The sequence below is a fragment of the Lissotriton vulgaris genome, chromosome 6 (assembly GCF_964263255.1).
Source record: "Lissotriton vulgaris chromosome 6, aLisVul1.2, whole genome shotgun sequence".
NCBI classification, from domain to species: Eukaryota; Metazoa; Chordata; class Amphibia; order Caudata; family Salamandridae; genus Lissotriton; species Lissotriton vulgaris.
The window spans coordinates 367,319,257-367,332,120 of record NC_141694.1 but is presented as its reverse complement, the minus strand read 5'-3'; the positions used below and the strand labels follow the sequence as shown (position 1 = coordinate 367,332,120).

At 45.1% G+C, this 12,864-nt stretch overlaps 1 protein-coding gene across 1 annotated transcript in view; it reads right to left on the bottom strand.

Annotated features, from left to right (window-relative positions):
• MYT1L (myelin transcription factor 1 like) overlaps window positions 1-12,095 on the bottom strand; it is a 1,231,183-nt gene extending 1,219,088 nt beyond the window's left edge. Inside the window, exon 1 of the mRNA XM_086926390.1 lies at window positions 11,781-12,095. The gene's annotated coding sequence lies outside the window, so the exon portion shown is untranslated. The remainder of the gene's footprint in view (window positions 1-11,780) is intronic.
• Window positions 12,096-12,864: the final 769 nt, after the last annotated feature.

Below are 12,864 nucleotides of genomic sequence, written 5' to 3'. Positions count from 1 at the left end.
TTAAACCTATTACCAGTGATTGATCCCGTTGTACGTTGGAGAATGGGCCACACTTTCTGCACTCAACAGATGGGATGTAAATGGACAGGTTGATGAAAGGCCAAAACCTGATACACACTATTGATTTAGTGAAAGCTGAAGAAGGACAGGAAATTGCACCCACCTTTAGGGTAGAGGCTGCTGTTCCTTTATCGATTTTATTGTGGTTTTGAGACTGTTTAGATCCTGGGTGAAGGGAGCGGACATTGAGTGGAACATACATAGCAATCACAATCCCCTAGTGCTGGAGCTATTATAACCCCCCCCCCCCTCCCACCAAAAGGGTCCCCCGGGCTTTGGAAAATATTGAAAGAGCTACGGACCAGGGGCGGCGCCTGAGGTGGGCTAAAATAGACGGGGCAAGGTTCTACAAATCACTATTGGATAAAGGGGGAAACGCCTTTAAAGTGTGTCTGAACCTTTCCCTAGAAGGTGCTGCTGTGGTAAATGCATTTGAGGAAATAGCGCACCTGGTTGAGGGCTTTTTAACGAACACTAAAAAGGCAAGTTTAGTTAGTGCCCCCAGATGGTTTGATAAAGCATGCTCACAGGCCCACAAGAACCTGAAAGACAGCCTGAAAGCACTCCCGAGGGATAAGCTACACATCGCCCAATGTAGAAGCTCTTATAAGAAAGTATTATATACTAGGAAACAATCGCTCCAATCGCAAGTCTGGGAGGATTTAAGGGAGGCGTCGGAGAATAGAGATTTTACAGCAATCTGGAAAATTATTAATAAACCATGTTTTCAGGACACAAACACCCCCGAGATGTGTAATACAATACTCCCGGAACAATGGTACACTCATTTTAAAGACTTGTATAACCACACAGGAGTGTCTAATGAGGTCACTGAGCAAGGCACTCATTGGGTTGCCAGGCCGGAATTCACACTGGAAGAAATTGCAGGGGGAATACAGGGCCTATCTAAAAACAAGGCCCCAGGCCCAGATGGAATACCACTCGACCTATACTTAAGTAAGGTGGAACTATGGGGCCCAATATTAACAAGGGTTTTGAAAGCAGCAGCAGAGACGGGCCTCCCACGCTCGTGGTCAACAGCAGTAATAGTCCCCATATTCAAAAAAGGGAATAGGGATGACCCACAATGTTATCGCCCGATATCCTTAATTGATGTAACGGCGAAGGTTCTAGGGCGTGTGGTGCTGAATCGCCTTAAGGTCTGGGCTGACACACATAATATTATCACTGAAACTCAATATGGGTTCAGGGAAGGAAGGTCCACGATGGATCAATGCCTAAACCTTTACCTTTTGATTGCCAAGTACACAATAGCAAGTAATGAGGCAGTGTACCTAGGGTTTATGGATTTATCCGCCGCCTTCGATCATGTCAACAGAGAAAAATTGTGGGCCCTGATGACAAAGCTAGGGGTCGAACCTGACCTGATTAATATATTAAAAGCTTTGCACTGGAATACAACAGCCAAAATGCGGTTTAGTGCAGAAGGAGGTTGTACATTGCCTTTCCCGTGTAACAGCGGGGTTAGGAAAGGTTGTATTTTAGCCCCCTTTTTATTTTCCTTATATATCAACAATCTGGATATGGAATTTGGCAAATTAAGAGCGGACTCCCCTCAGATAGGTTCTTGCCCTGTACCCGTTCTGCTGTACGCGAACGACGCGGTGCTGTTAGCCCGCACCCCAAAGGTCCTACAGAAGCTGATTGATGGGTTCATCAGTTTCATGTCCTCACTTGATTTATATGTAAATCTGGATAAATCCTATGTAATGTTAGCAGGGGCCAAAGCCTGCACAAATTTTACGTATAGGATAGGTACCCGTAAAATAGGCCGGGTTCAGTCTTTTACTTATCTGGGCTTATTGTTTGATGGGTTATTAAACCTCAATTTGTTAGTTGAAAAACACTGCTCTGAATTGGTGGCTGCAACAGGGGTGATAACGAACTATGGGCAGAGGTTGGGAGGATGGTCGCCGAACAAGTGATGAATCTTTATAGATCAATCTGTTGCTCCAAAGTGACTTGTGGGGCAGAAGTCTGGGGGTTTGTAAACACTGAAAAAATACAAGTGGAAGAAAACAAATACCTCAGAAAGGTATTAAAAACCCCGCAAAGCACACCGGGCCTCATCGTACACGATGAATTAGGTGCTGAGTTCATTGAAGATTTAATAAAGATTAGACCGCTTCTAGCCTGGGTGAAGATTTGGATCCATGGGGAGGCAGCTCTTAGCAGGCAAATTATTTTAGATTTCCTAAAAAGGGATAAGGGAATGAACATCCCCTGGCTTAGATATGTAAAGACCACACTGGAGGGCATGGGCTGTCTGAACCTCTTTGTCAACCCTGAAAAAATTACTACCTTTGACAAAGTCAGAGTGAAAAATATATTCAGGAAGCAGGCTGTTGCACACAGGGCGGTTAGAGAAGAATCAAAAGTTACAGTCCGTACAGTCCGTACCTATAAAGTACTAAAAACAGAAGTGGGGATGGAACCCTATCTAGCTCTATTGTATAATGCCCAAGAAAGATTTTATATGATGCGTTTTAGGCTCAACCTTTTACATCACATCCTGGCAAACCCAGCAGGTTTTACACAGCCGGTTGAGCAGAAGGGTACCTGCGGCTGCGGCAATAGGTCTCCGCAGGATACCCTTCATTTTGTATTGTTATGTTCATTTTATTCTGTACCTAGGAGCAAGTTTTTAGTGGGTATTTTAAAACAGTTAAAGTTTAAATGTGCTAAGCTGGAACTGTTGTTTTTGCAAAGGGCCAATGATTCCCACACGCTGTTTTGCATAATGAATTCTATTAGGATTCCTGTAAGGTTGAGGATTTCGAGGGGACAGTGTTGACATTTGTATAAATTGTATAATTATGGGGTTTATGAATTGTATTTTTAATTAATGAATTGTTTTATGCACTTTTATGGTATTTTTTAAATACTGAATAAAGATTCATTGAGTTGAGTTGATATAGATATTAAAATCTAAAGAGGGGACAGTTAACTGGTCATCTTTGAGTTGCTGCCTATTGCATTCTCGTGTTAAAGTGACAGGTTTGAGGGCAAACCTTTTTCCCCAGAGTCTATTTTTGTGTATTGAAATTGTAACATAGTGAAATAATACTGTCAAAGAATGTACCACATTATGTTGCATAAATGGCCGTTTCTTGTTGCATAATTTAGGCATACCAGATTCATAATTTGTTCCGCCTTTTTCACATAATTCCATTGGCCAAGATTATTGTGGTTTTAACGTGGAATTAATGAGAATGCATCATCCACCACAATAAAAAATAACATGATCTGAAGCATTAAATTGATTTCATGAAATAGGGACAATGGTTTAGTTATAGAGTTTTGTTTTGATCGGTGGCTGAGTGTCCAAGTTTATATGCATCCTAGTTATCTGTAACGAGTGTTGAGAATGGTCAGAGCTTCATTGTTTTTAGAACAACTTAGGGCATAACAGCAGTCCCTGAGTGCCCAGCGCACAGTAGATGGTGGAGGGAGGTGGAGAAGTGGGTGACAGTAAAGGCGGAGGAAATCTGGGACGACAAGCAAAGAGGTCTCTGGAAGAAACTGCTGGCTGACCTTTGGACGCAGGTTCTTATGTCTTTCCTGAAACCCACTGAATAGGTCATAGGGGACTGACAATGGAAATGCTCGGGCTGGATCTCTTTGCATACACTTCAACTTGTAGTGCATAAATGCACACCTGATGAAAATACTAGATGAGGCATGGTTAGCGGATACGCATGAAAATGTATTAACTTAACTGGGGACCCAATTTGCAGTATAAGGTGCTGGTCTGTCGCACAATAGCTACTGGTTGTTGTTAAGTTGTTGATGTGGGGCATAGCCAGACGGGCCGAACTGTTTCCCCAGGAGGTTGGAAGGGTGGGAGATGGTTTTGTTCCTCAGAGCCTGTTTTGTAATGGGGGCTGGTGTATCGCTGAGCTAGGGGTCACTGTCCTTCGTAAATTGTGATGAGTTTAAAAACACTGCTGCAGAGTTCCTTTTATATTTAGCAGTCTTAAGGCAACAATGAAAATGTCAAGATAACTCTAGTTAATAATGTTCCTACTGGAGAGGAATCAGAGTTGTATCTAGTGGCAGTATTGACTCTTCTAATATAGTGCAGATGGTTACCATGGCTCCTGCAAAGAACATGTACCATCCAGATCATAGAACCTTATTTTATGTGGATAGCTCAGTGGGTCCCTGCTTTTGTCATAGAGACAGTGGTGGCTCCTCCACTAACGTGGAGAAGTGTTGCCCCACTACTTTGCAGCAGTCAAATGAAGGAAAATAAAATGATAATAACTTGAGGTTAATATTTTATTTGTTCCTGCTGCTGCAGCCTGGCAAACAGGGCGGGCTGCTCTGGTGACAGAGAAGCAGGGGGAGGAGTGATGACACACTGTAAGTGTGCATGACTATTTGGCCGTTTCTGGGGCCAGCCATACAGTCACGCGCACTTTTCATGCTCTCCACTCAGGCTGCTTTACAGCCTTGGTGGAGAACATGCCCAGGCTCCCATTCCCTAGATCAGCTCCGAACCACAGTGATTAGACCAAACACAATGCTGCAGTGCAGCATTGTGATTGACTGTAGGGAGCCTCAGCCTGGGTGCTTCCTGTTCCTTCCTGGCCAGGAGAGACCACGGCGAAATAATAGAGGAGAGGCGCGACGGGGGGGTACATTTTTTTTCTTCTTTTTTATACCCCTTACCCTGTCCTGCCACCCCCGATCCATGCAGGCTGCCGCTGCATAGAGATCCTCTTGTAACTTTCAGTTCATAAGTTATAATTGCAATAAAGCACAGTGAGCTATGAACTACCATCAAAGAGCTACATGCAAACTGCATGATGTAGGTTAGAAATCTATGTTTTTTCCCAGTCTTTTATAATCCTAAAGTAGCTAAAAAAAGTGTTTGCTTAGGTACAAATAAATATTTATTAGTAAAGTCACCCTAACCACTTTGTCACATTTTGAATCCTGAGTTTGTTCTTCTACAGATCAAGCACTCTTAAAAAATGCCTACCAGTATGGATGACATTTGAATGCTACACCCTGTAGTCACCTTTGTCTTATGTAACATTTTCTATACACTGGTTTACACACTTATGATTCATTGTCGCTGTGTGTGTGTGATGTAAAGTCCTCTGACACTCTACACTGGTATGAGAGGCATTGTAAAACAAATGAAATACATGTGAGAAGGGGGCTAAAGAGATATGAGGGACACTGTTGGATGGTGATAGCGAGGGAATCAGTGGAAGAGGAGGTAATTGTGAGTGGGCGCCCAAAAATGTTGTCGCACCCGCGAAACCAGCACTAAAGCTGGCCCTGCTGAGTCCCTTATTGGGAAGATGTTAAGATCCGTCAAAATGGTATTTCATTGTGTTCTCAGTGATTGCATACACTTACATTTAAATTCCTGTTTCATGCTCAGCCGCGGCTCCTGCAGGCCAGCGCGGTAGGGCTGGGCTGGGACGGGGCATGGGGGTAGTCGACAGACAATGGAAAAGGGAAAATAAAATAAATAAATACTATTCCATTGTCTGTCGACTTGCGAACCCCCCCCACGGTGTTAGCTGCAGGAGCCACAACAGTTTATGCTTGACATCTTATTTTTTTGTGTCCTCCATAACAATGTCTGCGTGCATGAATGGGTATCCTGGTGCACTGTAATGTCATCATTTACTATGCTTAAAAAGCTAATATAATTGAATATATAATGAAAAATGTGTAGTAGAATGCACCATGTTTGCAATTTCTTCCCAAATTTTCTTGTCGGGAAACCCTGCCACAATCCCCCCATGTAGTGGTCAGCCTCTCTCACTCACTAAGTGTACATGGACTGGTCGGACAAAAAATTTGCCAGGGCTGCTTTCGGTTCCCGGTACCCAGTCTGGCCCAGATATGGGGGTGTAAAGTCTAGGGATTGTGAGATGTACCAGCATGCATTGCAATTGTCACTTGCTTCTTTGTAGGATCCATCTACATGTACGCTATTTGCAGCTTGATGATACTAGCAAACAATCTATAAAACAACGTTTTAAAAAAAAATTGTGCAGGACACCAGCTCAATGAGTAGTCTACTGTGATGGAAACCGAGGTGTCTGTTGTGTTTTTGTCCACATTGTTGTGCTGAATTCGTGTAATATGTCAAACTCTGACCACTTCACTCTTCTTGGATGTCGTTTGATCTCGGTCTCCAGGAATATGTGTCATAATAACTTACATCCCAAACAGTGGCGTACCATTAGCCCCCACGAGCTGGGGGCGGCGGGGTGGGTTGGGGGGATGCGGGGGGGGGGCTATTCCAGCACTGTGCATGGGCGGCGGGATCCTGGTCGGAGAGCTCCTGATTGGGTGAGGGTGGGGACTTCATGTACTTTGTAAGGGGAGGGGGGCTTGCGTTTCGTTACGCCACTGGTCACACTCTTTCTCATCTTAATTTAAGACTCGATATTTGCGTGTCTGGATGAAGTAACAAACGCGGAACTCAGCAGTGATCATCAGGCCACATGCTGGCAATATCTTGATAAATACGTGAACATCGAAGATTTTTTTCTGGACGTCCGGGTGACAAATCATAAAAATACGACTGTCACGCTGCATGAAATATCGATAAATTGCAGATTCCTTTAAGCCGACGTTGATTCAATTGTTGGGTGGTATTCCCTGTGCATATGCTAACTGTTCATAAATATGCGATTCGCCTTTCTCTTCTGTGGAGCCTCGGGCTGTCAGTGTCTTTCTTGTTATGAAGGGATAACATCCCACGCACTGCAATGTGGGAAGTGTTGCACATGCCCAGAAGAAAGGCGACTGCTTTCTCGCCCACTCTGTCCTCTCACTCGGGTTTGAAGCTGTGACGTCATTGGACTGAGACGGCTTGGGCGAGACGGGGGAGGGCGGAAGAGCGGTGTGTGTTTACAGAGCGCGAAGGTGCGACTCTCACAGTCCATGCATGCACACAGCATCTTCTTCGTGTAACCCAGGGTCCTGCATAGATGGCAGTAGGGGTCAAAGGGGAGGTGGCAGCTGCAACCTCTTGGGTAGCTGCCAGCACTGTTCTTGCTATCCATAGTCATACTAAGGCACTGGCAGGAACAGAAAGAAATCGGCCCACTAAGAAGCCAATTTATTTAATGTTGTGTCTGCTTCGCCCATCTTCGTGCCGGTGAAGGATACAAAGCTTCGAAGCTCGCGACATCGTTAGATGTTAAAGATCATCACACTGCTGCATGTCCCCGGGACACACTGTTTTAGCCCTGGATTTAGGTTTGACAACCTGAGGTGATATGTGGGTTTTAGTCGTAGTTGGTCTGGTTGACCTGGCACAATGTCATATAAAAGAAAAGGAAGTGACGTGCAGTTACTTCTGTTGCTCCCAGAGTGAATTGGTTGCACTGGGGCCTGCAGGCTGCTTCTTGCTTTGCTGTCTCATGAGTATGGCACTGTCTGCTCAACTGGCAATGGCAACACCTGCAACCTCTGGGCGCATTTGTTTCTAATGGGATGCTGCAAAGGCTAGTCTGCACCTGTTATAAAAGACATGTTCACAATCAATCACCTTATGTCTGTCGTGGCCTTATCTCCAAGCTCAAGTTCCGATCGAAACATAAAGTAAAGTGCCTCCCCACTTAAATGGTTATTCATGCAGCGTCTGCAGCCGGTGGTCAGTCTGGCAGGGTAGCCTTCTGGTGACTGAGGGGCGGTCAGCTCTACTGCCCACTACCACGACATATAAAGAACAGAAATAAGAAACAACCTCCCCCCCCCCACCCCCTCTCACCCACACGCTCCCCTCCCCGGCAGCCGGCTACTCTGCAGGCAGTACAGCCTTGTCCTGGAGAGACCTGGCACTAAATGACTGCTACAGATGTGGCGCCTCCAATCCCAGAAAGCCTTGCGAGGTGCCGCTCTGCAGTCTGAGGGGGCAGCGCTCTGCAGAGGCAGGGTCCGCTTTGTAAGGTATCTCTGTCAAAATCGTAGGCTTGAACGTCGCGCGGACTCAGGGCCAAAGGGACGTTGTCGATGGGGAAACTTATTTAAAGAACTAAATACGTGCCATCCCAATGCGCCATTAAAAAGAACGGGGCGTTTTATATGATAACCGACGGATATCGCGTTCCCATTTTTTCTACATAATTCCATGCTATCCTGATATTTTCAACTTTTATTTAAGATATAAAACACATATACGGGATCATTCGATGCTTGTAATTTTAAGCTAACGTGTCGCAATGGATGCAACCCTTAAGTAAGGAAAATGTTCAGATTTTGCAAATTTCCCGGCACTGCAGGTGTTACAGGGAGTGAGGGGAGAAGGGGACAGGCACAGCTAGACTGGAGAAGACTGGGTATTTTTAAAAGAAAGAAGCAGCGTGGAGAGCGTGGTGGGAGGGAGGAAGGGGAAGCAGAAGAGGGAAGGGGAGGGGGGCGGCGGTGATAGATGGAGCGAAGTAGGAGGAGGAGAAAGCAGACAGAAAAAACAGACAGCGAGACGGCAGGGAGTCTGGGGATGTGCCGTGTCTGTGCGGCTGCCTGCCAGTGTGTGTGTGTGTGTGTGTGTGTGTGAGAGAGAGAGAGAGAGAGAGAGAGAGAGAGAGAGAGAGAGCATTTGTGGGGTTGTATTGTGTGTCTGTGTATAGGAGGGTGGCTGAGTAGATGGGTGGTGTCTACGGTGCCTACATGTGTGTCTGCATTTCTGTGAGGGCCTGAGTGAATGTGTAAATATGTATCTGTGAGGGACTGTGAGTGTCTGATAGATTGCTCGAATGTCTGTATATGGCTATGTGGGATCACCTGAGGGTGTGTTTGTATTTGTGATTTGGAATGTGCATGTCTGTTTGAGGGGGCGGGAAAGAGAAATGTCTTGTGGTAAGGCGTGTGCATGTATGTGCGTGGAAGTGTTCAATTAGTGAAGCACTTTGTGTGCGAGTGTCTGATAGAATGTAAATGTGTGTCTGAGGAATACACTGTGTGTCTCAGTGTGCTTGTGTGAAGGACTGCGTGTGTCTTGGACTATTGGCTAAGGTGGGGTGAGGAGAATGTAGATTATCTTGGACAGCTCTATAAGGAAGTAATTAAAGCAGTCCACATACTCAATTATCGGCAATGCAATATCAGTAACGAAAATGATGTGTCCTAGAGTGTTATACCTATCAAGACTAGCTTTTGTCTAATATAATGCTGACTGTTGCTAAGGAAAACAATGCTTCTGAAAAAAAGGTACCGTGTAAACCAGGTGCGGTTTGTTCTTGTACACTTTGTAAACTAGCGTCTTTCCCCTCTAGATCAACGTGTGGCACAAACCTCTGATTCCACAAAAAGCGGGGAGGCGATTTAGAAGCCTGGCTACCAGTTCTCCATGTGCTTTACCACCAAAAACAGGAACAATGGGGGCAGTCCGCTCCAGTGTCTGGCTGCAGCTAATTGCTGATGCAGAGGCAGTGATGAGATATGGCACTGGCATGGCACAGAAGGTGCCAACATCGCTCATATTAAAGAACAAAGGGGCATTGTGTGTGCCCGATAGCCTGGCTCGCCTCCAAATTCTTTATCGCCGCACTGCACTGAAGAAGGCAGTCAAGTTCAGCTCCAGACACTTCAGGCATACACACGCTGCATCAGAGACCAGGCAGGTTCAACGCACACCCTGCATTGTATCTAACATACAGAAAGATTGTTGGTGTCTGAAGACATTTGCTGCATTGTGCATTTATTTCAAACTACCTATCGAGTTTCGCACATCAGTTTTTGGAGTGTGAGTCCTAATTGTACACTTTTTAATACATTTAATGACAATATAGTATATAGTCATGCTGGGGGTGCTCTAAAGTGTATGTGCGCTCTGCAGCGACCCAATTAACAGGGGCAGGATTTTAGATGCGGGAGGGAGGGGTGAGATTTCAAATCCTTTATTTTCAACAATCAAAAATGCAACACAGCAACATGCAACTTCGGGAGAAACGGGTTCCCGTTTCAGTGGAGCACTCCAGCAAATAGACTCTTCTGAGATGAAGGTCAGTTGGTGTTTCCCAGTAGCAGTGAAGCGGCGTGCAGTGAGGCTGGGCTGGACGCCGTTCTTTCAGCACTGGACAGCTCCCGGTGCTGAACGCCGAGAGCTACCACCACGCTCACAGCACTGGCCAGCCTCAGACCCAGACCCGCTCTCCAGCGGCGGCTGCCGAGAGCTGTCTGCAGAACAATGACAGCCAGCCCCGAATACGAGCATAATCACTTTAATGAGATTAATCAGCGAATTAGCAGCAGTCAAATGTCAGCAACGAAAAGGAGGCATCCGAGCCCGGCAATTACCGATTAGGGAGAGGGAGCCCCCCGCTCAGAGGGTGCCTTATCTCGTCAAAGTTTTGTGCTCGACTCTTTGCAGCAAAAACGACTTGAAAAAACAAGATCACACAGAAAACCAGCTTCTACTTCAAGTTATTTGTTGGAGCCCTCACACCTCTCAGAAAGTAGGCACTCTGAACTTTTTTAAATGTATTTTCTTTTCTTTAATGGTACACATTCGCAACTCAAAAGTGTAAAGGAGTTGATAAACCAAAGGAACAGTGAATTATATTTAATTTCGATAATTTTATAGAGATGTCATCGACCTCTGCAGCAACAGCATGTCTGTCTGCATGCGTTTGTGTCTGGGAGAGAAATAAAACGTGTCTTACAAATCACCTGTGTACCAGGCATGCTGGACTCTCCGAAATACGATTTATTATTAATGTTAATACATGACAACATACACAGGAAGCACCTTCTCTACATGCTACCACGCGAGAAGGAGCATGTTAAACTCTGCAGAGCACCCTTTGGCATGAAGCACCCGGCTGCGTTGCGGTGTACAGTCTGTCTGCAAATAACTCGGCGCTACAAGGCAATTAGTGTGCATGAACAAGTGAAGTTTTTATCGCACCGACCACGCGCGCTGAGCTCTGAGGAACATTCCCTAATTGTGCTGATATTTTGTGAAACGGGCACATGCCAAATGCGTGATGTGTGGCGCTGCTCAGTGAGACACAACACCACAACTTAAAAACAGTGTTCACAACAAGTTCTCACTTCCACTCTCTTGACAAACAACAGGCATGTCTAATTCGATATCAGCACATTGATATTGTTCACGTGCTCCTGAAAAGTAAAGTTATTTTTACATGCGGTGTTAGCTTTTCATGTAGCGCGGTACTTGTTAAAGCATATAGCACACCTTTGTTAGCGGAACTTGAATTTCAACACACAGCATTTACTGTTCGTAATACATGCAGCTATGATTATGTAAACATCTTTAAAATGCTGTGTTGCACCTTTCAGTTATCTGAAAGAAAACCCATCGATAAATCATTTAAATACAAAGTACCCTAAATGTTTTTCGACAGGGTTAATTACTTGGTTTGATTTGAATTCACCTGCGCCTAGCGCCGCGATGCCATCCAAACAGCTACATTAGAACAACTACTTCACTTTACAGACACTTCTGTGCGAAAGTTTAAGTTTGAGACCAACAAGAAGTAACCATACCGAACATGAAAAGAGTATGGGCCTATACAAATAAAAATAAACAACATGCAATTCCTTTCCCGCATTAAAACACCGCCCAGCCGAGAAGAAAGTCACAAACACCCAACTCCAATGACATTCCAACTTCAGAGGAGTCAACAGAAACACAGGAAACGAAAGAAAACTGCTGCAGAGAAGCTCTTCCAGCTGCACAAAAGCCAGACACCTACCTAGGAGCGAGGAAACGCTGCATCCACCGGCGTCAAGGCGAAGGAAAAGTTAATCACTGCCAAGTTCAAGTTCACAGCTGCTCTGCATGCACTGCCTCAGCGCAGCTCCTCGCGGCAACTTTTACAGAACACAAGTTACACGCGTGCCACAGACAGCCAGGAACTGGGGCTCGGCTGCCTCACCGTCCATTGAAAAGATAACTCACATTCCCGGATGATGGAGGAAAAAAGGAAAAACACCCACCACTAGTGAATAAAAAACCAAGGGGCTTCCAGCAGACTGCAGGGAGAAGCTTCCCCACTCTCTTCCGTTTGCAGAAGCTTGGGGCGAGGGGGTGGGGGGATGTCGCCCTGGCAGGGATGACAAATGCAGCACGATAGGCTAGCAGGCCTGGGGGATCGCTTTTACTTCCACACACATCCTCTAATGCACGCACTCCCACTCAGCCTCTCTCGCAGGGATTTTTTTACACATTTTTTCCACCAGCTCTAAATCCCCGGCATATGACCTTCTGTTAAATAGATAAAAAAAAGAGCTTATCAGTTATGCAAATGAGGCTGAATTCATTTTCCACAACAGATGGCCTCATAGATAATGATGATGGAAGAGAGAAAATTGAATGTCTCTCACAAGGTGGCCATGGAAACCAAGAGCAGAATAATATCAATAATAGGCTCACTGAATAATAAGCTTGTCAGTCCCACGAATCAAGGTCCCGGGGTAAATCAGGTATCCCACCCCAAGCAGTTATTGGATAAGTACAGGAATATGCTTCCTTCAGAGTGAGCATTACCCCGGTGTCTTCATCGCCCCATCCCCATGCTCAACAGCAGAGTGTGGAAATCATAGAGGGGTGCGTGCCGGTGTGCTGAATGCCTTTACATTTATTTATAGACGAGGGCGTATGTGTAAAGGCATAGAATACAAGCTATATATATGTAGGTGCGGTAATATATGTGTGTGTGTATATATATATATATATATATATATATATATATATATATCAAATAAAAATATATTTAGTGTCAAATTGATATGGACATTAACAAATATTTATATAGATCACGCATAATCAAAATATGT